The 23,502-nt window shown below is 36.4% G+C and overlaps 1 protein-coding gene across 3 annotated transcripts in view; it reads left to right on the top strand.

Moving 5' to 3' along the window:
* Positions 1 to 23,502, top strand: part of LOC122566990 (rho GTPase-activating protein 7-like) — a 352,400-nt gene that overhangs the window by 97,281 nt on the left and 231,617 nt on the right. The window lies entirely within an intron of this gene.

The raw sequence follows: 23,502 nt of genomic DNA, 5'->3' as shown, positions 1-23,502 counted from the left end.
CTCAAACGGTTGCGACGCGTCAGTAACTGCACAATGAGACAGTGTGGCTCTGTGCGTGTTTCAGTAATTGGTGCGCTGGTTTCGATCTTGCCTGGCGCTCACGTGGTTTCAATTTTACCCAGTTTGCGGATTTCTCTTCTTATTCTGAGAATGTTCATGTATACCGATGTTTTTGTTCCCTTTATCCGCGCATAGATTAAAAAATATAATTTTACTAATTTATTATAACTACGCTACATCTATTATAACAGTGGAGCTTAAGTAGAGATTTGTTTTACTTTAAATAATAAACTAATTTGTTTCACTACTTATAACGAGTATTGTACTTTAGATATTTTTCATATGTTTGCGTATTATATTCATTTTATGTATTTTTGCAGCTTTAAATTTCTCATAAATGCACGAATCTTCGCAATCTGCTTACAATATTTCGCTTTTATTATAACATTATTCTATTTAGATATCAAATATCTATTTCTATGATGGAATTTCGTCGGTAAATATTTTGATATTTCATAAAGTTGATTTTGATAGAGACATTAGGAGTGTATCAAACTGAATAACGGTTTCTATTATTATCTTGTCAGTGAATGGAAGAGGTAGGTTGTTCGTTAAGGTTACGTAGCCCTTCGTGTGCCTCGTGAGGGCTTCATCAATGTAGCTGTAATTCTATTGCGTGACCAATTCGTGATTTCATCCGGTGAAAGTATTAGATATACGTATTCTCAGGGCTGTTATTACTGAATTAAGAAGCGATTCTTATTTGGCAAAATTTTTACGATGAAAACGATATAAAAGTCTTTTATATAATAAATTTATAAAAGCAGCCAGTAAATATAAATCACTTCCTAACATAACTACTTTGCAGATTCTCATATATCTAATTCTATAAAAATTACTGTTAAAAATATTTTTGCATCAAAAAGCAAGTTACTATTTAATGATCAATTTCAGCATAATTATGATCTTTTTAAATCCATTTGCCTTCAAATCACCACAGAGATCAATTGATCAACTTCATCGAGGATAATCGTTTGTTCCCTTAAAAAAGAAAAAACGAAATAATTCTCGTGCTAAAACTAATAAATTTCCGTGAAACGAATTTTCATCAAATGATTCTGTCTGAGTCTGCAATTGTGATTAATGTTTTCAAAGCATAGCTTGTTACCTTGAAGTGAGACGAACACGTGTTATAATTTTTCGTAGCGAAAACGACCAACGGAAACCCGTGCGTTGCTGCTCGATCGGTGTCACCCAGTGATCCTTGAGCAGTGATCGTGCGTGCACGCTCGATCGTGGATCGCACGCACTCGCGTCTCGATCGTCGAACATCACGCTGCCTTGGTGTGTTTCTCTGTGTATTAACCTGCGCTCGAGCATCGGTCGAGTGGTCGTTTCCAAGTGTTATTCGATTATGATTGAGCTGTAATCCCAGCTGGAAAACAATGGGACGAGTTATTGCTCGCAAGAAGTGGAAACTTTCCAGTGTTAGCGTGTTATAGCACTCTTAGGTGAGTAACTTGATCGAAGTTGAAAAATAGCCGATGATTTACTAGTTGGAAAGTCATTGTTATTGTTTCCATTCTAATCATCATTCGTTTTTACGATTACGAAAGGTTTTCGATCGTTTCGTCGGGATCTGTTCCTTCGAGATTGTTAAATGTCGAATAGCCTGTCTTGACAGTTTCGCGTGTCGAACAACATTCTTCGGCACCTCAGATTCTCTGGTCAGCAATCTAAAATACGATAGATTATATCTGTAGAATGTTAACCGCCTTGGCATTTACCAGGGATCTTTAGCCTTGTATAATTTGACATTTTTAAATCACATTGGGATTGATTCTTCGTTCCTTTTGTTCCGAAAAAATTGTTGGTATCTAGAATCCATTGTTTCATCTTCTAAATGATGTAACGAGTAATTTACTTTCGATATTGTATGTATTTTGCGTACTACGTGTATTCTACACATTTCTTTATATTTAAATTTATTTATTTGTAAATGTATGAACATCGAGGATTAATTAATTTCCCCGAGACTGAATTCAGATCGCAGATTCGTCTTCTTTTTCCTAAAAATGGATCGTCACGGAAAAAACGATAAAATATTTGTTCCAGCTAAACGGTTGAGTTAAAACTCAAGAATAGACCCAAACATCATATACATATCATTCACTAGTATACCCGTGAAAATAACCACGACGCCACCTACTCAAAATACCATAATCATATTAAAAATCCTTCGTTTCTTTCGCAATGAACGAGACCGAGCGGATTACACAACGCTTTCACAGAAAATAGAAATTCTAGCGAGAAACCCTCTGCGAGAGCAATTCATCAACCGGTCGATTAAAGTAATTCGCGTTTCAGGAATTCCAATCGCGGCTGGTGATGTGTGCGCACACTTGGATCGGCGATAAAACGCGTGTCGAGTGCTCGAGTCTCACGATGGATCCCCCGGGCTGAACGTTTTCGAACGCTGTTCGCGCAATTACGGAATCGATTATCCATCGTCCGCGACCAGTCGATAGATTCATTAATAATAAATTCCCGACGCGTCGACCAAGAAGTAGGTTTCTCGCGGAGATTCTCGCGCGATAATGCGATTATTTGAACCTCTGAACGGAAAGGCGAAGCTGCCGCAAAGAAACTCGGTCGGAGAACCATTTCGTCGTTAGAACGACGCGACGGTGTTCCGTCAAGGCGAGAATTTTAATGAACATCGCGATTGCTAAGGCGACAAACCTAGCCTATAATCGTCGGCATCGACCTGTCACGATTATGACAGCCTCGTTTATGGTATGAGTCATGTATAATTCGGACATCTAAATGTTGAAAAATTTGTTTGAAACGTTTTTTTAATACTAAAATTATCAATTTGTAATGTGTGTATTTGAATATACTATACAGAGATGATTTTAATTCAGACGAGATAATATGCAACGAAAGTAAATAAATACGTAAAACTATATTTTCATCTTAATAAAAATCCATTCATTTTGTCAATGACTTGTACGTTTGTTAGAGGTTTGCAATTAAAAACACATATTTGTGTTTTGTGATTTGCAACCGATTGAATTAAAGATAGAAATATTATCGAAAAACAATAAAAAAAGTAGCATTTTTTCTCTCAATAATATCACAAGCTGTTCTCTATACGAATTCTAAGTTCTAAAAGTACTATAATTAATTCTCTTTATAACCATATTTTTCTGATATGAAAATACCAGAGACTCGTTTATGATCGTTCAAAATCATTCGCAACGCACGAAGATATTATTCGATACGATATGGTCTGACCAGTTACATCCGTAACGAGCAGGAATAATTCATTGGAAAGGAACGGGCCAAGTAATGGCGTTGCAGATGTTACGCGTGATAACGAGATGTTACCCGTGGTAATTAGAATGACGCGCCCGTACACGGGGGAAAAATAGTCAATTACGATATGGATGGATATGAGAACAGTGCACATAGCCCGAGGATACACAATTTCTTGAGATCCTTGTTTGTAAAGTCAAACAATAAATGATTTTCTGGTAATAAAAAAGATTATGTACAGTGACGAGATTAATGTTTGAAATTACATTTTTCAATTATATGTTTCAGATATATTTTTACCTAATTATTTTAATCTAATTATTTAATCTATTGTAATTATTGAAATAATATTAATATAGAAATTGGCATCAGATATTTCATGTTGCAAGTCATGAGAACAAAGTGTCCCTATTTATGCTTGCCACTACATGTCTTTATACATCGAAGACCACACGCATTAAAAATTCTTACACATTTCTCAGCACTGCAATCAAAATGTAAAAGCAATTTTGCTTTCAGAAACCACTTTTAAGATTGAAAAAATTAATGGTCATAAAACATCAATTGAACTTGACCTAAATTTTCATCACACACAATTCGCTTGAATAATTAACACGAGATATGTAACCACATAAAGTGTTTCGAATATTTAATCCAAAAATAAAATCTGTGCGTTTGACGTGGAGAATCGACCTCGAAACCGTGTACGATCCCAGGTAAAGCACCGGTCGCGAGTTGTATCGTCATCCTCGCGGATGATGAATGTCTCACGTCAACCTGGACGCATCAAGAATATCTTTCTCTCGGATAGAGGTGATCGGCAATTCCTCAAGTGCAGCACCTTCGGTCCGGTTCTAGATGCGTCGTTAATCGTCCCGTGGCGCGCTCGCACGGGGAAGGTTTCACGGCCAATTAAAGGTGAGCATCGGTTTAACCGCGGTTCAGCTCTCGGCCGCGGTTGTCGCAGAGGCGAGCGACATAAATCTCGTCCTTCGTGGTTCCAGTTTCTCGAAAGGAGTGAGAGGCGATCGAGATTCTCTCCTCTCGTTCGCTGCCATCTCCGCTGGCCGATTTACCTATTCGTCGGTTTCGCTTGATTTTCTTGCCACTTCCTTGCTACCCCAACTGTTGCTAGCGTTTTTTTTTCTTTTAGATGATTATCGATATTTAGGATTAGTTATTGATAAATTCGCGGATTTGTACGCATTTGTGGAAAATTTGAATAATAAGACAAATCTTTATATCGATTCTGTTTCTTTCACTATCTCGATAAAAATACATAATCGCGTAAAAACCTGTAATCCAGTTATTGATATTTTAGGAGTTGTTATGTATGTTTTAGTTATTCTTTACCTAGATTGGATACGTATATCGCCTTTGCCCTTCCCCCGGTGATTCTATATTACGGGCAATGATAAATGTAATTTATCTCCAAGAAACATCGATATTAAAGGATGTTAAAGAATTCTTCTATCTATAGAAAAATATTTATGTATCTCAATTAAATTATTTTTTGTCAGTCTATATAGGTACTTTCGTATTTATAATTATCACTATACCATTCGAAAGGAATAAATATCGCCTGCAATTTATCACAATGAGAAAACAATTTATGTCACGAAACGGAATTGGATGTTCCGAATATATTTATACTTATTCAGAATCGCGATAGCGGTCATTTTAATACGACTCGTTGCGAATCATTCATTAGTGACTCTCATACATATTAAGGTGCGTTCGCAAGAGCATTCGCCCATGCTCGTTTGGTGTAAACAGTCATCAAGCAATCTGTTCGTAAACTCATTTACAGCAAAAAAGCTTCTTCACTGCGAACGTGAGAGAATGTTCGCAGAGATTAGAGCGAGTGTCTAGATTGTCCAATAGTTATTTCTAGTCTTCACTCGGACTCGTCACAACGACCAAGAAATAAAAATTTTTGGAGCATTCTTTAAACATTTGCAGTGTTCGATTTTTAATCGTCCGATTTCCTATTCGACGAGCAATCATCAAGAAACGAAGCAATGCTCGATTACGTTTTAATTTTACTAACGCGAGGGGAAGAATTGGAAGAAGTATTCGCTCGTTTGGTCTAAACCCACCTTTATACGTATGTTGCGTTAATTTTAGATGTGCAAAAGATAACCCTATGAATTATTCAATCGATAAATTTTTCCCAACGTGTTTTCGTAGCCAGTTTCAACATATCCATTTTTTAACCGGCTGAAAATTGGTCTCGTACCACTGGCGAAAGGCCGTCCCCACGCACCGGTGCGATTCTTTAGTTTTCTGGCGTACCTTGCCGAACGCAGATCGGTCGCTATTGCTGATTAATTCGATTAATCGTATCGAGCGAACAAACCGCTCGTTCGTTTGTCCTTGCCAATCGCTTTAAACTTTGAAACTAAACAGTGTTGTCTAACTATGATCGAATTATACAAACCAAACGTGCAATAAACGAAGCGTAGAAATTAAAGGGAATAAGAGTTACAGCAGATTTACGTGTTAACGGTGAGTACGTGAAAATTCATTGAAACTTAGCCAGTGTTTAGCAATCGTTCGAACGTACGTGTTATACCTTTAAGGTTATCGTAGCCTGTAATTACAGCAAACGCTGTAAAACGTGGAAAACGGTTGTAAACGATATTATGAGATCTTGTAAAATGCTTCGTAGAGACTCGTCGTTATTCGCGCCAACGGATTACGACTTTATCACGAACGAAAACAGTACTTAACTCTTGAATGTATAGTTCCTCCAAATATAAAATATTTTGAAACTATTAGTTTATGTGCAATGAAACGATAAAATGGAAGCTAATAAGAAAGGCCGTCATCTTATTGTTTGTTTTTTTTTAAATTGACACAAAAGTTAAAAAATAGCTGCGACATGTGTAGAACGTGTATGTAAACAAATCAGAAATTAATCCTAGTGAAAACGCAAGTAAGACTGAAGCATTATATTGCATAATAATATCGTTAATCATATTATATCAAATAATAAATTGCATATGTTTATGATTATATAATATTATTTCCAAATTATTTTAGTCTAAATATAAAAAGAGATAGTTATGAATAATACTGAAACATTTGCATTATAGCTCGTAAAAATTACAAAACAAAAACTAATTTATTTATGGATAAACGCTTTATCTATTCGTTTACATAGATATTTTATAACCTTTTATATTGTGAATACAGAATACATAACGAAAGAATTGGATATTAAGAAATATAGGATCAGCATGCCTATCAACGTTGAATGGGACCAGATCAACTAGCAAAGAGTAATACTATGCATTTAAAGGTTAAGTTTCGTTGTAAAACAAAATGTCATCGATTTGATCGATTTTACTAGGGTACAAAAGCGGAATTGACAACGTCTAAAAACTTCATTTCCTGCGTGTACAATACACGTGGAAGTGGTGGCAGAAAGTAGCAAGGTTTACGTGCACCGCTATGACATTTGAAATTTGCGTGGGTTTTCGACGAACGTTCAGTTGTCGTTGTCATTGATTCGACAACTTTGTTGGATCGTATTCATTAACATTTTGAAACGAACACACATAGGAACAAATTGCACGGAGCTTTTGTTTTTAATGATACATTTATAGTTACTTTTCTGTGGGCATTGTGATGTTCGTAATTAATTGTAATTAATAAAATTGAAGTACAACGTAGGATATATAGAACTAGGAACGTACGTAAATAACTACAGAATAGATCAAGAATCACAGAAATATTTCTCTTACAATAAAGTTTCATGTACGTGTTGCGTATATTTTTAAGTATAAATATTTAAAATTTAATGCTGATAATGTCCGTGTCAAAAATTAGAGGAACAATTCTGTTTAGTCAATCTTCGATGATCTTTAAGAACTTGGTATTATAGGGCATAGAATTCGTCTTCGAAACGGTTACTATGTATAAGTAATTTTTCCTATTTAAGGAAAAATTATCTCTTTCTATCTTCTTTTTCGCCTCATTAATACTTTTCAATCTTTTATCTCCCATAAAATTATACAATTTTTGTAGAATACACTTTTATGAAATTGTAGCTGTGGCATTTTCAGGTTATAAAATTAAACAAAACACTATATGAATCGACATTACTTCCAGAGGTCTTGACATTTCACCAGAGAGTTCACCGTCAAATTCTATTTATGCTTTGACCAAGTCTGACACATTTTATTGAATGTTGGTCGAAGATGAAATTCAGCGAAATTTTAGTGAACCATAATGCATGTCAATGACAGTCCTCCAAATATTCTACGTGTTAGAATAATTTAGGATTGTTTGAGGCCAGTGGCCGCAGCGACTCATTAAGCCAATTAAAATGGTCAAATTCTCAACTGCTAACGTCATCGGTGATATTCAATGGCCATTCTCGGTTTCCAACAGTTTTCGTTCCTCGACTGCGCAACAATTTAAACGAACAACCATAAATCAAAATTAAAACGATCCAAAATTATCCTCAATACGTCGGTGTTCGTGGTTGTCCACAAAGAGTCGCTTTATTTAAATGCTTTCTTATTTCAGAATTGAGTTTGTCATAGATATTAATCCATCTTGAACCAATTTATTTTTCCTATTTCGCGTTAGGCGATCCGCAACAGCGGATATACAACATCAAATGCGCGCAGCTTTCGAAGCTCTAAATCTGCGTGTAATAAATATTTGAAAATGTCGCAGTATGTTTTTTTAGCGATGATGAATTTTTACAATGCCACATATTACGATGGTGAAATCGAATGATTTCAGCGAAAATGCCTATAAAATTACGCAGAGATAAATTATAATTATTAAATTATATACAAAATGAGAACATAAGTGGGGGTAGGAAAGAATTCAAATTTTTCTATATTTTTCTATATATGTTTCTTTTTCAGCAATAAACATAAAATTTTTATTTCGCGAGAAGAATTCATTGCAACGACTGCAATTAACTTTCCGAAACTCATTTATTTTTAAAATATCTGCTGCTACAATTGGAAATTCAATTGAATTATAAACTTAAGTCATTGATCGAGTCCCTTAATCAAAAATGTTAATAATTACGAAATGAAACAAATAAAGATAAATCAACTGCAAATATAAATATGACATGCTTTATTTTTAGGAAAAATGAAAGAATACGTGGAAAGATAGACAATCTCTAAATAAACAAATTATTATGCCCACAAGATTTGCAACACAAAAAGCAAGTTAACTAATTTTCTCATCACTCAGAATATGTGAACACAAGTAGCTCTCCCTTCTAACGTCAAAGAGTTGGAAGATCGATCCGATATTTTGTTGTCGATTACTGTCTTCTTACACTAAAGCGCAGGTTGCTCGCTTTCAATCGTTTTATCTTCGACATCGGAAGCAGGTTGCCGTTCCTTAAGAGGTTTTATAACCCGGCGATGAAATGGCCGGCCTTGATTCACCGATAGCCAAACCGTAAGCGCCGAGGATGAGCCGTGATCCTTGGTTTGCCCGTAAAAAGGCAGGAAAGCTGTCGAGGAGGTTCCGATTCCGACGAATTATTCTCGATGGGACTCCACCGGCCGCGAATGTTGCTTTAATTCAAGGAAAGACTTCGACTTCGCGGGAGTGGAACCGAAGATAAATGAGCGAAGGAAGCAGCACAACGAGTCCTCCCGACGCGATATCATTAAATCGTTTAAGTTGATTTATGCGTGTGATGACGAATTAATTGCCTTCTACCTGCAACGCGTTCGATGTAAAAGCATAATGCAAGGGTGATGCATGATTATATAGTGTTGAAAGAACTTCGTTTTAGTACGTTTTAGTATAGCCTTAGGAGTAGTAATAGGTATCTAGCATCCAGTAATAAAAGAAGTAGTTACGTGTTTGATATTAAACGAGACGGATTAGATGTTTAGAATTTGTCGTGCTTTTTTCAATTTTCTCTCCAAATTAACGTTGAATTTTATCGAGATCAAAATATAATTATACTATCTCAAATTTATATCTAAATGATATCCAAATATTATATAAAATACATACAAAATACAAATACATCATATCTAATCATTTCGTAAAAATACAATCAGTTACCATAATATAAATTCACGATCACATGTAGCCTAATAACTATGAATATTCGCACAGTCCTATATGTCCCGCTATATATCCTATATATCCTACTAATAAATTCATCTCATTATAGATTAACCTCTGCCAACCTCCCTCTATGGTGATTTACTATTAATTTATATTACGTCTCGACTCTCTATTTCCTTTCAACAGGCAGCATTACTTATACATCATGCAAATCCTCAATGTGTTCGAAGACGTTCAAGCCATCGATCGTTACCGATTCCCTGTTAATATATCCGAGCACGGCGTAGCGGAACGATATATTCCACGAACGTACCGCGGAAAGCAATGATTTATTCGTGTCCAGTCTCGGTTCCATACGTGACATAAGGTTCCGTGTGAAAGTCTTTTAACGAGGGACATTGTTCTATGGGAGGCGTCGGCAGCTAAAATGCTCCGAGCATGCACCACGACGCCCGTAGCTTCGAAACCGATAAGATACCGTTTACCATACGTGTACGCGGACGCGCCTCATATGCGGAACGGGGAACACGTGCTGTGACCCATTAATACGCACCCAAGGCTCGGATCCGTGGCTGCGCGTATATCCGTGAGCGCATCGCAGACGTGCCGCGCAGCTTCGATAAAACCAGATCGATAAATAAAGCGAAGGGGATTCCAGATTTTTACCAAGAAATCTGCAGCGTAGGCCGCGAACCTTTTGTATCTGAATTCTATATGAGGAAATGGATACCAGGTTTCGATTGGTTTGGAGAAAACAGAACGATTATTTGCTTCTGTCGTTCGGGGGTGAAATAAAAGCTTCGGAAAGATAAGCGAGTAGGCGGATATTTGGCTAAATTTATATCTGCAAAATGTCTGGTATTAATCTTACAACTTTAGAGAACAGAAGAACGGATTTGATGTCTTATTTATTCATAAAACACTCAATAGCCTAATCATTTGCTTTAACGTTTGAAGAAAAATTTAAAATTAATGTTCCATCCGATAACTGATGTCATTCTGAATTACTGCGAGTTGATTATTATTGTACGTCTAATGGGTATTTTAGCTGCATTATCCGAATGATGATACATGCCTATTTGTTAAACTATTCTTCTATATTACTATATATAATAATATGAACAAATTCTTTCCTCCACGTTTAAGCGGTTGTCCTTAATCCCCACGCGAACGAATCTGCGAATCATCGCAAATTGCCAGATGAATAAAAACGGCGCGTATAACGCAAGAAAGGACAGACACATTATTTTTCCATGGTGACAAAAAGATGTACCTTATTGGTGACCGTGACAGCAAACAGCATAAACCTGGTACAAATATGAAAGGAAATGAAGAAAGAAAGAAAGAATGGCACACACCTCAAACACTTTCTCGTCATGAAGAATCAAGAACAATGATCGCGTCATGTCAGGCTGGTCATTATACGCGGCCAGTGAAGGGTCGACCGTGCAGCTCTTTCAGCTTTCTATCGGCCATCGACGGAAATTACACGTTGTATTCCCTTGTGTTACGAGGTACGCCGGCTATAATCGCATTATGCTTCTGCTCTGCCATCAGGAAGGCCATTACATGCAACCGGGTGCGCAAAGGAGATCGGAAAGAACTGGTATACATAAACAAATGCGCTCAATTGCAGAGTTTGTAACACATTCTGAAACCGATACACGGACCGGGGTTTAAGGTCGATCATTGAAAAGACTTTTACATAATACTCGCAGTTGAAAGTGCACTTCACATTTTTACTCGTGACTGTCGGTGCGCGCACGAGATGATCGATCTTGAAACTGAGCACGAAATTTAAGTTCCTTCTCCCTCGTTGTGTAGCTTCCGTGTAATATTGTTTACTGGATATTCCTGGATGGGGACGCGAAATGTCACGTTTTTCGGTGATTTTCTGATTTTTATATTGGCGAGAAAATGATGATATTTTAATATTTTCTGAAAAGCTCTTGCTAAAAGAAAAATTTCGACAAATCATTCTAGATTAAAGAGCAACCACGTTATCGTAGCTCTAAGAGTAGCCACGTTATTTGCTCTCGACATTATTTATATTATTCTATCTACCTGTGTAAGATGTTTTATCGTTACGAAGAATCAAGACGCATCAAATGATTTTTCTTCGATTTTTCGAACGCTGAGTTTTGTTCCACCGATGAGCATTTAATGGCGTTTTATGATAATGTTGATATTCATAAAATTCACAGGCCGTTCGTTAGGTGTAATTTCTGCACGTGGTTAATTAAGAATAATCGTTATGCTTTATAACATTTACCGTTATTTTATCATCGTTCTCAGTATACAGTGCATCATTTTTATTTTATAAATCAACGCGTGACAATCGAGTTGTTAGAACTATAAGGTGTTTGTTACTTGCGAATTGCCTTTTTTTGTATGACAAAGAATGCAATTATTGTTATATGGAATTTCGAGCACAGCGGAAAAAGCGATCGTTAAGCTTCTCACTATTTGAACAATTCTATTGTTTTATAGAATTCTTCACTGAAAACCCTACAAGTCAATTAATGTCTCTGACGTATCTCGAAATCAATAAAGTAATGTACGTAAAATAAAAATAGCAGATAACGAGAGAAATGTTTTTAACAAAAATTAGAAGCAATTGTTAGACTACAGATACTTATTTAATGTTATATTTTGAATTCTTCTATAAATATACAAACTTCCAAAGTCCAGTAATTATTAATTAACTTAATATCAAAAACATATTCGATATTAATATTAATATTTCGAGCATAAGAGTATAATTCTTTTAACATTATAAATTAATGAAAGCATAAATCAAACAGTAAACCACGAAAGATTGTTCCTTACAAGGATACTATAAAGAAAATTCTTAGACCTTATTATACCTCCAAGAAAGTCGTAACAACAAATTTCTAATCACTTACTTAATGAAACAATCTACAAAAAAAAACAAACTCTCATTCCTAATAACAGATATTGCATTCGATGAAAGAACACTAAAAGAGACTTGCGATGAAACCGGTCAAAGGTAAATCCTAATAGGAAACTCAAGTGAAGATCTGTCGGTGCACTTTCATCGAAGTTCCGGTTTGATATAGACGCGGATGAACGCAACCACGATCGTCATAAGGCTGTTTTATGGTCGGAATAGCAATAAAATATCATGATATGACAACTGGTGAAAATTTATCGACGAGATTCTTTTTCCTCTCTGGTACGATCTTCGTTCATCCTCGAGGCGAAAAATATCGAAAGGAAGGAAAAAATGCTGTTTCATGTATCATGCCAGCAGGTCACACAGATCGTGGTCTCATTCGCCTAGGGTACTCGAGAAATTGCTTCGAATTTTTATTTCGTGACGGTGGGAAATGTGCAATTTTACCATTCCTTTCAGACCATCTTTCATTTCATGTTTCATGGATCTTGTTATATTACTTCTGCTTATGACCAACTTTTATTTAAAAAATTTAAATACTTGCCGTATAGAAGTATCGACTTTTCGTTTTAGAATTTACGACATATTTAAACTAGGTTGGTGTATACTATATGTTATTTCTGCGGAAGGTGAATTTGATAGGTCAACATCATCTGTTAGATTTTTTCTGTTATCAATTACGACCCACATTAAATCAGGTGTACCCGATATTGAGAAGACTTGCAATAAAAATGTTTAAGCCTTCACATTATTGGCTGTTTGGATGCAAATTCTCGAATCATTGATCATCGAAAAGCGATGATACATCGTGCCATTCGTTAATTGCCTTTGACGGAAGCCAAATCCATTGGAGACACGCAAAATTGTTTCATGTTATGTCCATTCGACTTTTTTTTGGACGTAAATAAAAAGTTCATTGAATTTTTATTCGTGTTTCACGCAGCACAGGTACAAAAGACAAGGAAGAAAAAAGAATAAATAAGGCAAATGATTAGAATTTTCTGGTTCTCTTTAGAATTCGTTCATTGTCGTTGCAGTTTTCGCCTTTTTATCTTCCAGTTGGCAAGCGTGACTAAACGTGGGTAGCCTGGTTCATTGGACGAACGACATAACGAAAAGGCAAAGTGAAATCCAATGGATTTTTAGCCGTGCGTGAATTGCACGATTCCATAGAGTTTTTCAACGGATTCGCCTCTCTGTTGTCGATCGATTTTTCGTTTTACAATTTGTGGTTCATTGTTTTCACCCTGATATTGAGAACATCGGAGAATGCAATGATAATATATGCCTTTTTCATTTTTATTTGAAATTTCGCAAAATAGCATCGAAATACATTCGAATCGTTATAAAGATGTAATTGGAACTATATGAGATAGTTGCAATATTAGTACGTGATCCAACACATCACACTATTCTTATTTCTAATCAGAAAGTTGAGAGAGTTAAATTGAATTTCAGTTAAATCCTCCATTCAATTTCTAACGAAGCAATTCGTATTTACAAAAGAAATTAAGAAGTTACATCTGAATTATTTATCCAAATTTACTTATCCAAATGCGAACTCCTCTTAAGGGTAATGAGGAACTTTAGTAAACACCAAATATATTAACTATTTGTGTCTCGATGAGCAAACCAAACAAAAATTCGTGTATTATAAAGTTAATATCGCTAATAACATAATTTAAAACAAAAATGTCAGTCAGCCTTCTAAATACTAAGAAATCCCATTTGCATTCCTATTTCTTTTCCTCCTTCATAGCCTGCAAAATTTTCAGAAACTAAATCTCTAAAAACTTCATTAATTCATCAAAAACCTACAATTTGTGCTCCCTTTCGTAACTCAAAAACCAACCTACCGTTGAAGAACATCACACATTTTAAAAATTCCACGCACTCCAAGAGCAAAATCAATTAACCGAAAGAATTTTCTGAACGAGTGTATAGAAAAAAAAGTACGCTTGCATAACGAGCAGAAACTGGCTTTCGTCGCGTTTCAGCCGTGATGGAACGCGAGCGGATCTCGAAGACACGATGACGCGCTTCGCTCGTGTCCCCGGAGTAAATCGCGTTCCAGTTTCGTTTCGAGATTTAGAACAAGTGCAACGAACGTCTATACTACTGAGGATTTTCTTGCGTGGCGCCCCGCATTTAACGATATAATCGACGGTGCTGGACACGAGATGTCGATCGTTCACCGAACATGGAAGATTAATGTTTCCACGCGAACGAATGAGCGTTCGACTCTTCGACGACGCGTGTTCCTACCTGGAATGCGTCTTACGTGTCGCAACTTAAGCTCGAACGAGTTTCTGTCTCGCTTATAAATTTTAGTCGCCCCTGTAGTTGGGAAACTGCTGCTTGAAACCTTGATTTGTTTTGAGTAATTCCGTCCGTGTCGTTTAACGTCTTTTTTATCTGATAATTAGCGTCGGTATTTTATTGAAGTATAATTCGATGTTGTAACTTTTGTCAATCTCCTGCAGTGTATGAGTTGCTAGTTTTGAATATGTGGAATTGATGGGAAGATCGATAGTTAGCTTAGTTCTGGATATATTGAGTTAGCGAGAGAATCTGGTTGGACTCTCAAGTTTTGGGACCTCCTTTGAGAGTTTCGTTTTGACTACATCCGCCAATGACGTTTAGTGTCTGCTGTGACTAGAGTATGGCTATGCAAAATTTGTTTTTATGAATACAATTAAGGAAGTACAATACAAATAGCATGTCCACTTTGGATATTTTGTTGTATTATGTGGGCACATGTGTACATTTTTGTACATTTAAATATTTTATACAAACGTCCACAGTCTAATTACAAGAATGTACGTTCATAAATTCATTCCATTCTAATTCGGATAACGAAAACCATGAATTTCTATGTTCGAAGATCTGTATAAACTTTCCACATCAGCGAAATTCCGCTGTATTTTCTTCTTTCTGAATTTTGTCTAGTCTTGTTAATCTTATCAAACAATACTTCCATGAAATCGGATTGACACTGTTCTTACGAAGATTTGAACTAAGAATCCATAGAAATCTCGACAAGGAGCCCATCTAGAGCACAAAATTCGTTTATCTACCAACGTGACGCGTGATTCAGATCATGTCGAGAGCAAGCGCCAAGATAGAATTGATCATCAAAATTCAAAGGCTTGCTACAACGTTCCGATATTGTACGTTCGACGGGCAGGCGGCTTTCATCGTAGAGAGAAGAAAAAAGTTTCAAACGTAGCAGGTCACGGGCTGGTAGGACGAGTCTTGAAGCGATGATCGTCGCGTCCCTAGAGACAGAATGACGTCCTAGTTTTCCAGAAACGATCGTGTACAGCTTCGTCTTTCTGTATGCCCGCGAAGGGGAAACGGACATTCTTGATTGAAACGTATGGTACGTTGCCGATCGTCGAGAATCAGTCGTCATCTGTTGGTGAAAGTGTAATGAAAATATCATTTTCTTGCGCAAAAACTCGATCAAGAGGCCCCATTGGAAATGTAGTGCAGAACGACGGCTGCGGTGAAATCATTTTTCAGTGGTTGATGGAAATTTAATGGACGTTTTCTTGCACGCTGAGTAGGATTGAGCTGTCGTGCAATGATTCTGTTACTGGGACAAGCGGAGTTAGTCGATAATTTATGCGCCGCTATAAATCCTCTAATATTCATTTACCGGAAATTAATGTTCTGTTAAATCGGTGATTATCTTTCGTATTAATTCAATTCCTTTTTACCTCGTTTTGCTGGTAGGTTTCTATACACGAGTGTAATAAAAACACGAAGTTCTATTTGATATCAATAGTATCATCGAAATCTCGAAGAATAATATCATCGAAAATCATGCCTTTAGTCCAATTTAACTTTTCTATAGTCATACAGTGTATGGTTTTTATAACAGTTACAATAGACCTATTTATATCTTATTTTTTCGAGAAAAACGAAGGCAGCTCTATACCTAAATAACATTAGAGATCATCTGTATTAAATAATTATTAGAAGTGAGAAAGAGGTATAGATTTTTAGTGCTCAATAGAAACGTTTACTACTATTGATATTAACTGCCTATATATATTTTCAACATTTTTATATCCTCTCGAACTGTTAGAAATTGCCATCTCTTCAATTAAAAAGAATATCCCGATCGTAAAACCCTCCTCTAAACGTACTAAAAACAACTTTTCACCAGATACGACCAGGAATCGATGAAAGACATGCGATTATAGGTTTCTATGCGGCAAATCGTAACGGACATACTATTGGAAGAAAGCACCATGAGCGAACCGCGCATTAACGACGATATAAACGTTTCCATGCGGTTTGATAAATACGCTAACGAAGGTGCTAAATTAAGCCGTGAAAGTAAATAAATTGCGCTAATTGCCGATGTCTACAGGTGTCACATTGAAAAATCCTATTTTCTCCTGTTGGAAACGGTGTTTCTATACCTTTTCTTTTTTTTTTTTGTCTTTTCTTCTTCTTTCGTGAAGCTTGCTTCGGGTACGATGACACGGCCCCTGGGAAAATTTCGCGGAAACTAATGACTCGGGAAGCGATCGGTGTCATTAGCGGCCACGCTGTCTCTCTGTTCACCGGTGGACGTTAATAAAAACTCTAATGGACTGGTCGATGTTGTATATTGGTGACTTTGATGCGGTTCTCGTACACGAACGACTCCTCACAACCGGATTCCGCTTCTTCTAACGAGCGTCTCCGGATATTTCTTTATTAATTTTTCTTTGTCGCATGCCACGACCGTGGCGAGTTAAAGGAGGCCGATTCGGCCCGACACACGGTGAAATCCCCGTAGACATCGAAAGGTCACTTCGCGGTCTTGTCTTCTCGTCATCGGACCTCTAATTATTTCGTTTGTGTGTTACTGGAATCGGCCGGTGACTGATACATTACATCCTCCTGCAGGAAGTTTCACTGAATACTATCTTGTTATTCCTTGTTATCTATATCTGGAATTCGTGTAACGCCTGTTTGTTAGCTTTTAGAGGCGATGGTTCGAAGTTGTGTAGATTATCGGTGTATGATTTCTCAAAAAATATGAAACAATGAGCAAGTAATAATAATTGTATATGTTACTGGACTAACAGCTACGAAATTAATTTAGTGTGTAACGGGTTAAAAATTTACTCTATTAAAATCTCAAGCATTATCTGAAACGTGAAAATTGTGTTGCCAACAAGCGAATAAACAGAGATATTTTTCATAGCATAAGTACATATCGTTAATTTATGATGTTGTACAAGTCGGATCATTGGCACGCATTCTCAGTGCGAGCGTGTTAAATAACGTTTATGTTAATGGGTATAGGTGAGCCAATATCCTTCGAGAGAGGTTAAGATATTGCCGTTTCGTAATATCGTCGACTTTGTAGGCGTCTCCTATAATAGCAGTATGCCTAGATATCTCTATTTGTGCTCAGCTAAAGGCGGAAATATACAAGCGCGGTGAAGAAAAATATCGCGCGAGTCGTGAGTACGCCAATACGCGGTGATGTACGAGCGGGACCGTGGTCGCTAATAGCGATCGGGACAATGGTGTATTTAAAATTTTATCGTTTGCCCAACGAGCACCGTTATGAATCACGTACAATCGTGATTTAATAACTGAACGCGACTCTGCTCGCCAACTATTTCATTCCCCCCTTCCAGTATTCATCTCATAGCTAGAGATGGGATTAAGTATGTTCGTAATAGGTTCGAATCTGACCGAAATGTCTCGAATATGTTGTGTGTATTTTGGAAGAAGGGAAAATGCGGAAAGGAGATGAAGAGGGAAAGAAGGTACAGGTTTGGAATAGAAAAAAAAGAAGAAATGGTAGCAGAGAATGGAAAAAAAAGGAGGTAATAAATAAACTGTAGATGTTTATTCATTTGCATATATGTGAAGTTTAGAAGTGTATAAATATACAGGATGCAAAATGCATATAATGTGAAAAACGCGTTCACTATAAGTATTTAATATTCGCGGTCTACATCGCAACGAAGAATGGAAGAAAAGGAAGGGAGAATAGGAAAAAGGAAAAGAAAATAGGAAGAAGGGGAAATGCATGAAGGTAGGTAAGGGAAAGGAGAAAAAAAGAAAGACAGAATGACAGGATGGAAGACAGGAAAAGAGATACAGAAAGTGTCTTGGTTGTAAGGAGACCTTTCGTCCAGGGTTAAAATAAAAGAAAACTAATACATGCTAACGTAAAATTTTTATAAGTATTCTACGTTCTGAATATACTAAATGTCTGATAATTAGTGGTAGTTAATAACGAACTAATGTTTGTTGTTAGAGTTTAAAGGATAAGATTAGTATTTAGAAAGAGGAAAACAATGGTTTGAAGAGAATGTTTCGAATACCGTTACAATGTTGCCTTTATGCACGTGTAATTGGTTTTAATTTCGTTTGTATATTATCTTGTGTTTGCACTTTCCCCCTTTTGATAGAAGAGACTTTCCTTTTCGCTTCTCACATTTGTCGCTACAGAGAGCGGGTTGAATTTATTTTCTATTGTTTGAACAGCTGCAAAGGGGCTTCGAAGCACCCTATGGCATTTCACTTTAAAATTTATATCCTTTAATACTGCAGCTTCGAACGAAGAGGTTTTCAATCATTTTGATAGGTCCCACGGTAAATTGAAAAGTTAAAAATTATTATTCGAGTGTATAATACCGGTGCCTTATACAATCATAAAATATAATAAAATAAAAAATCGAATCTTTTATGTCTCATAACTCAACTTGTGCATTACGATACTTAAGCAGATTACAAAGTGCATTCTGTGAAATTCTATATTTACCTTCAATTGCAATTGTTTATAGAACATTTATTATCGCACTTAACAATATTTTATAAATGTTTTCAATCGAATACTTCTATTGGTTACGCATTGGTATTGAAACTTTAAGGTAGATGGTTTGATTTCACCGTGGTTTCACTTATCCTCTGCCTAACCACAAATTCAAACGTTCAATTTGAACGTTGATTGCAAAAGACAATTAAAGGAAAGTCGGTCGTTAAAACAGCGCAATGTTTCCACTGTCTGACACGGAAGTGCTTGTGAATCGTCTTGATTGGTATTGCATTTAATCTCAACCAGATGCACGCCTACAATCGGCATCGCGATTCCATTCTAATATTCTCCATCCATAATGCGGCCGCTAGTGCATTTATCAAGCTGATATTTATGTGAAAGCTCGGCTCGCGTGCTTTTAGCGACCGTTTTCTTCCTGCTCGAGATTGCACGGATAACGAAGTGATTAGAGAAACGTCCGTGGAATTTTCTTGCGCAAGGTGGTTATTTGCTTAATTGCTATGACAATGACTGTCGTGGAAGAATAATCTTAGTCATAAGAAATCTTCATATTCTTCGTGTAGTACAGGATACTTTTATGGTTTTCATTCCAAATAAAGTTTATATTCTTTTACTATATTTAAGAATAAAAGAAACAATTTCGAGTTGTCTTATGCGTAGACGGATATTAATACAAGAACATTCTTTAAAAAATTGGTTAATGTATGTAAAGCCCTGCTACAATAACTCACGTTACATTTTTCTGTACAGTCGCCAGGCTATTTGTTGTCTATGAAACATTCTAATACAATACAGACCATTAAAAAAAGAAATCATAAAATTGCAACAAATTAAACAATTCATCTAATTACGATCTGCCTGTGAACATCTCTCATTCCGTAGCGATGAAGTCTCGGCTTTCGATCCTATCGCAATAAAACCATAGTTACTTCTCTGGCTGCGGGTTCGCATTATTATAACCAGTCTGGCGATTAATCATCGAGCACGAGCTTCCCATTGTCCTGACACGGGTGTTGCATTGTGCGCCTGAAGCCAGCAGCTGACTTACGTGGGACAACGGAATATAACTATCACTGCGTTGTCCATCGGATTCTTATCGGTGACTAATCTGTACTCCAATGTATCTATCTTTCTACCGTTTAAACGATCGCACCAGACCACTAATTCTCCTTTCGATGCGTCGCTGACGCAATTGCAGCCGCTTAATTCATGCATCTGACCGCGATTGTCCATGGAAACTACAGTGAAACTTCGTTTGTCCAATTTCCATTTATATATTTCACTGAAATTTTACAGTGAAGCGCCATTTCGCGATATTCCATTTATTTTGCGTAATGAAATTTTACAGTGGAACTTCATTTCTTTGTTAGAAAATATTCACGATAAAATTCCATTTATTTGGATTTTATCTGCTGGAATGAAATTGTAGGTAATTCTTAATTAACTCGCTATGCGTCCAGTGAAATAATATATAAAAATAGTACAAATGCAATATTATTCAAAATGTGGTAAATTATAGTATCTAAGGTAGGTATTGTTTTATCTAGGTATAAAAATGTATTAAAAAATAAATAGTTTAAGAAACTAAGGATACAAATCGATGATAATAGATACAAAGTTTGGCTTAAGAAGCGCAATAGTGCAGTAAATACTTAAATTTCTTCAAACTTCATAGAATTGTATAATCTACATGGAAAAAGAATTAGTAACTAGATAAATATTAATGAAATCTATGGTATTAAATCGAGTGAAAATCTTGGAAAAATGTTAGATGATCCTTCATGTTGCAATTAAACTCCTGTTGATTGAAGCTACTTATTTGGATATTGTGAATAAGGAGGAAAATCAATCAAATTCTATTAGGTATATGAGCTGTTTGTTCCTCGATAAGTTCAAATAAATAGAATTCTATTATAATCTGCTTGACAATATATAGTAAATAGGAGAACGAGGTATTTGAAACGATGGAAGATAAAACTGCCAAGAAATCTTATAAAATGGAGCAAATCCGATTAAAATATTAATTTAATTTCCTAATTTTTTTCCAATTCTTTAAGTTTCTTTAATTTCTTTTTAATTTGTTTTTAATTAATTGATTAAATTTCATCACCCAAGTTTCTAGCTCAATAATTCGAAAGCGATTGAGAAATAGATTCCCAAGAAATCCTTCAAATACTACAAATTCGATTAGCTAGTGTAATAATTAGATTTCATTCAATATAAGGACGAGTGGATGGCAATTTTGCGATGAACAAAATTCACGTACCAGATAACACGATCGAGTCCAACGAACGAATCAAAGGTAGGCACTTATATAGTCCGCTTCTGAGATCTCTCGATGTTAAAGTACCGTCCATCCTCGCAGCAGGGATTGCAATCGATATCATCGTACGATAGCGCCATTGAATTGGCCGTGTGTCGATCGTAAGCTCGTATAAATTGAATTTACAGTTACTTAAAGATAATTCGAAGTCCAATTCCGACGTGTAAGAGAATGTAATTAAAATCGAGACGCGCCTTCGTAACGGAATAAATACAAATGAAAAGGCTCCTTTGTGCAGGTGGAAAAAGAATTCACGGTGAAAGATGCGATACGAAGACGATCGAACGAGGAGAGGCAATTTTTCAGTTTCATCTCGAGTTCGATGGGTCCGCGTTGCCGGCGCATTAAAAGGATCTCTTTAGAAGGAACGCGTGCACGAATATTATTCGCTCGTTTGATTAATGATAGACGCGCGTATCAGCACCTTGGTATCTCAGCCGCGAGATCACAATTCGACCTAGCCGCAAGTAGGTTTAATCAAGCTTTTCATTACGCGCGCCATAGCGAGCAGAATGCGTGGTTGATAGATCACTGGTACGTCGAAGGTGATGCGATCTTTTGATTCGCTTATATTGACTATAAAACGTGAGTCAGTCGAATTGCCCTCGAATAGTGTAAATTCAAATTAATCTTTTTTGTATTAACCAGTTTGTGAAAACCTACGCAGAGCAAATTTTATTAGCGTAATGGGTAGATTCTAGATATTAATGCAAATTCCGGTTTTTATGAACCGGTTTTTATATAGAAACAGGACTTAAATAGACATTCGCTTTACTCCTTACTCTAGCCTTTGCTTCGACGCTGTCCACTATAAAACGTGGATCTGTGTACGTATGACTATATCACTGAAGGGGTTAAACAAACAGAGCATGGAATACGTTTCTCTAAAGAAATATATAACGATGCTTGACATGATGCAAAATGAAAATATTACTGTAGTAAAGAGAGAAATGACTATTGGGTCGGCGAACAAGCATTCGGTGGGGAAAAGAACGCATGATATCGATGCGGCTCATTGGCCACTTGCAAGTTCTAAAATTGCATGTGGATCCTATTACAAGTATGCAGTTAATGATCGATGAGCTTGGAACAAAGAAAAATTTTTCTTATTTTTATTTTATTTCGTTGCTAGAGATACTAGCTTTTCTAGTGTTTCACTTTAACGGTTCGAAAGTTTTTGATGGATGGAAGCTTAGCCTCGTTCGCACTAGGTGAAAATGAACAGTTTTGACAAACTGTCAAAACCTGGAGAGAAAGTTATATCGAAATGTTTAATTGTAGGAGAATAGATCGTGTCCTACATTTTGAACATTTTGTAATTTTTTTATACCGAAACAGGTCATTTTATAGATTATACAGATTTACTTATACAAAAATGTGTAAAATATCAGAAGTAAAGTACAGTTTACGGTATGGTATTGCCAACATATAAAAAGTAAGACACGAAGAAATTCTTTATGACTGTTGAAAAAATATGAATTTGCACAAATAGTCGCAGTCTATTGCCTTATTAGTACAAATAAAAAACACCACGAAAATAGATTCATTTTTTAAACCATGAAAGTGAAAGCGACTTAAAAATCGAAATATCGGAAGTAAACGCAAAGCAGTAAGATCCATCAGAGTCTATAACTCGTGGCGATGCAATAAATATCGTTTTCAGAACGTTCAGCGACGTTGTATTAAAATCAGCAACACCAGTTACATGTGAATTTCATGTTTCCACGTTAGCGACGCGATACGTAAGGTCCTCGTTACAGCGTTAGCCGCCAGCTAGACACTATATCATCATTAACCGGGCAAGTTCTCCACCATGCCACGTTATTATCTCTTACATAACCTTTTTAACTATTCGAAATCACTTCCATTACGGCTGGTACGTTGTCATGAAACCGAGGCAACACCGATCAGTAAACGCGTCCATAAGATTAGCAGGCGTCGAACGAGTAGAAAAGTCGAACAAGTGTCGTACAAACTGAACAGGTTTCTAAACCGGTGATCGAGGTTAATTGACCCTTGTCTACGGCGAAGATCAGCTCATAAATTAGAAGCATCACTTTCTATGGCCAGCCGTAAGCG

Source organism: Bombus pyrosoma, linkage group LG1, assembly GCF_014825855.1.
Source record: "Bombus pyrosoma isolate SC7728 linkage group LG1, ASM1482585v1, whole genome shotgun sequence".
Lineage (NCBI taxonomy): Eukaryota > Metazoa > Arthropoda > Insecta > Hymenoptera > Apidae > Bombus > Bombus pyrosoma.
Note: the sequence above shows the minus strand (reverse complement) of the source record. Positions and strands in the feature narration are given on the sequence as shown.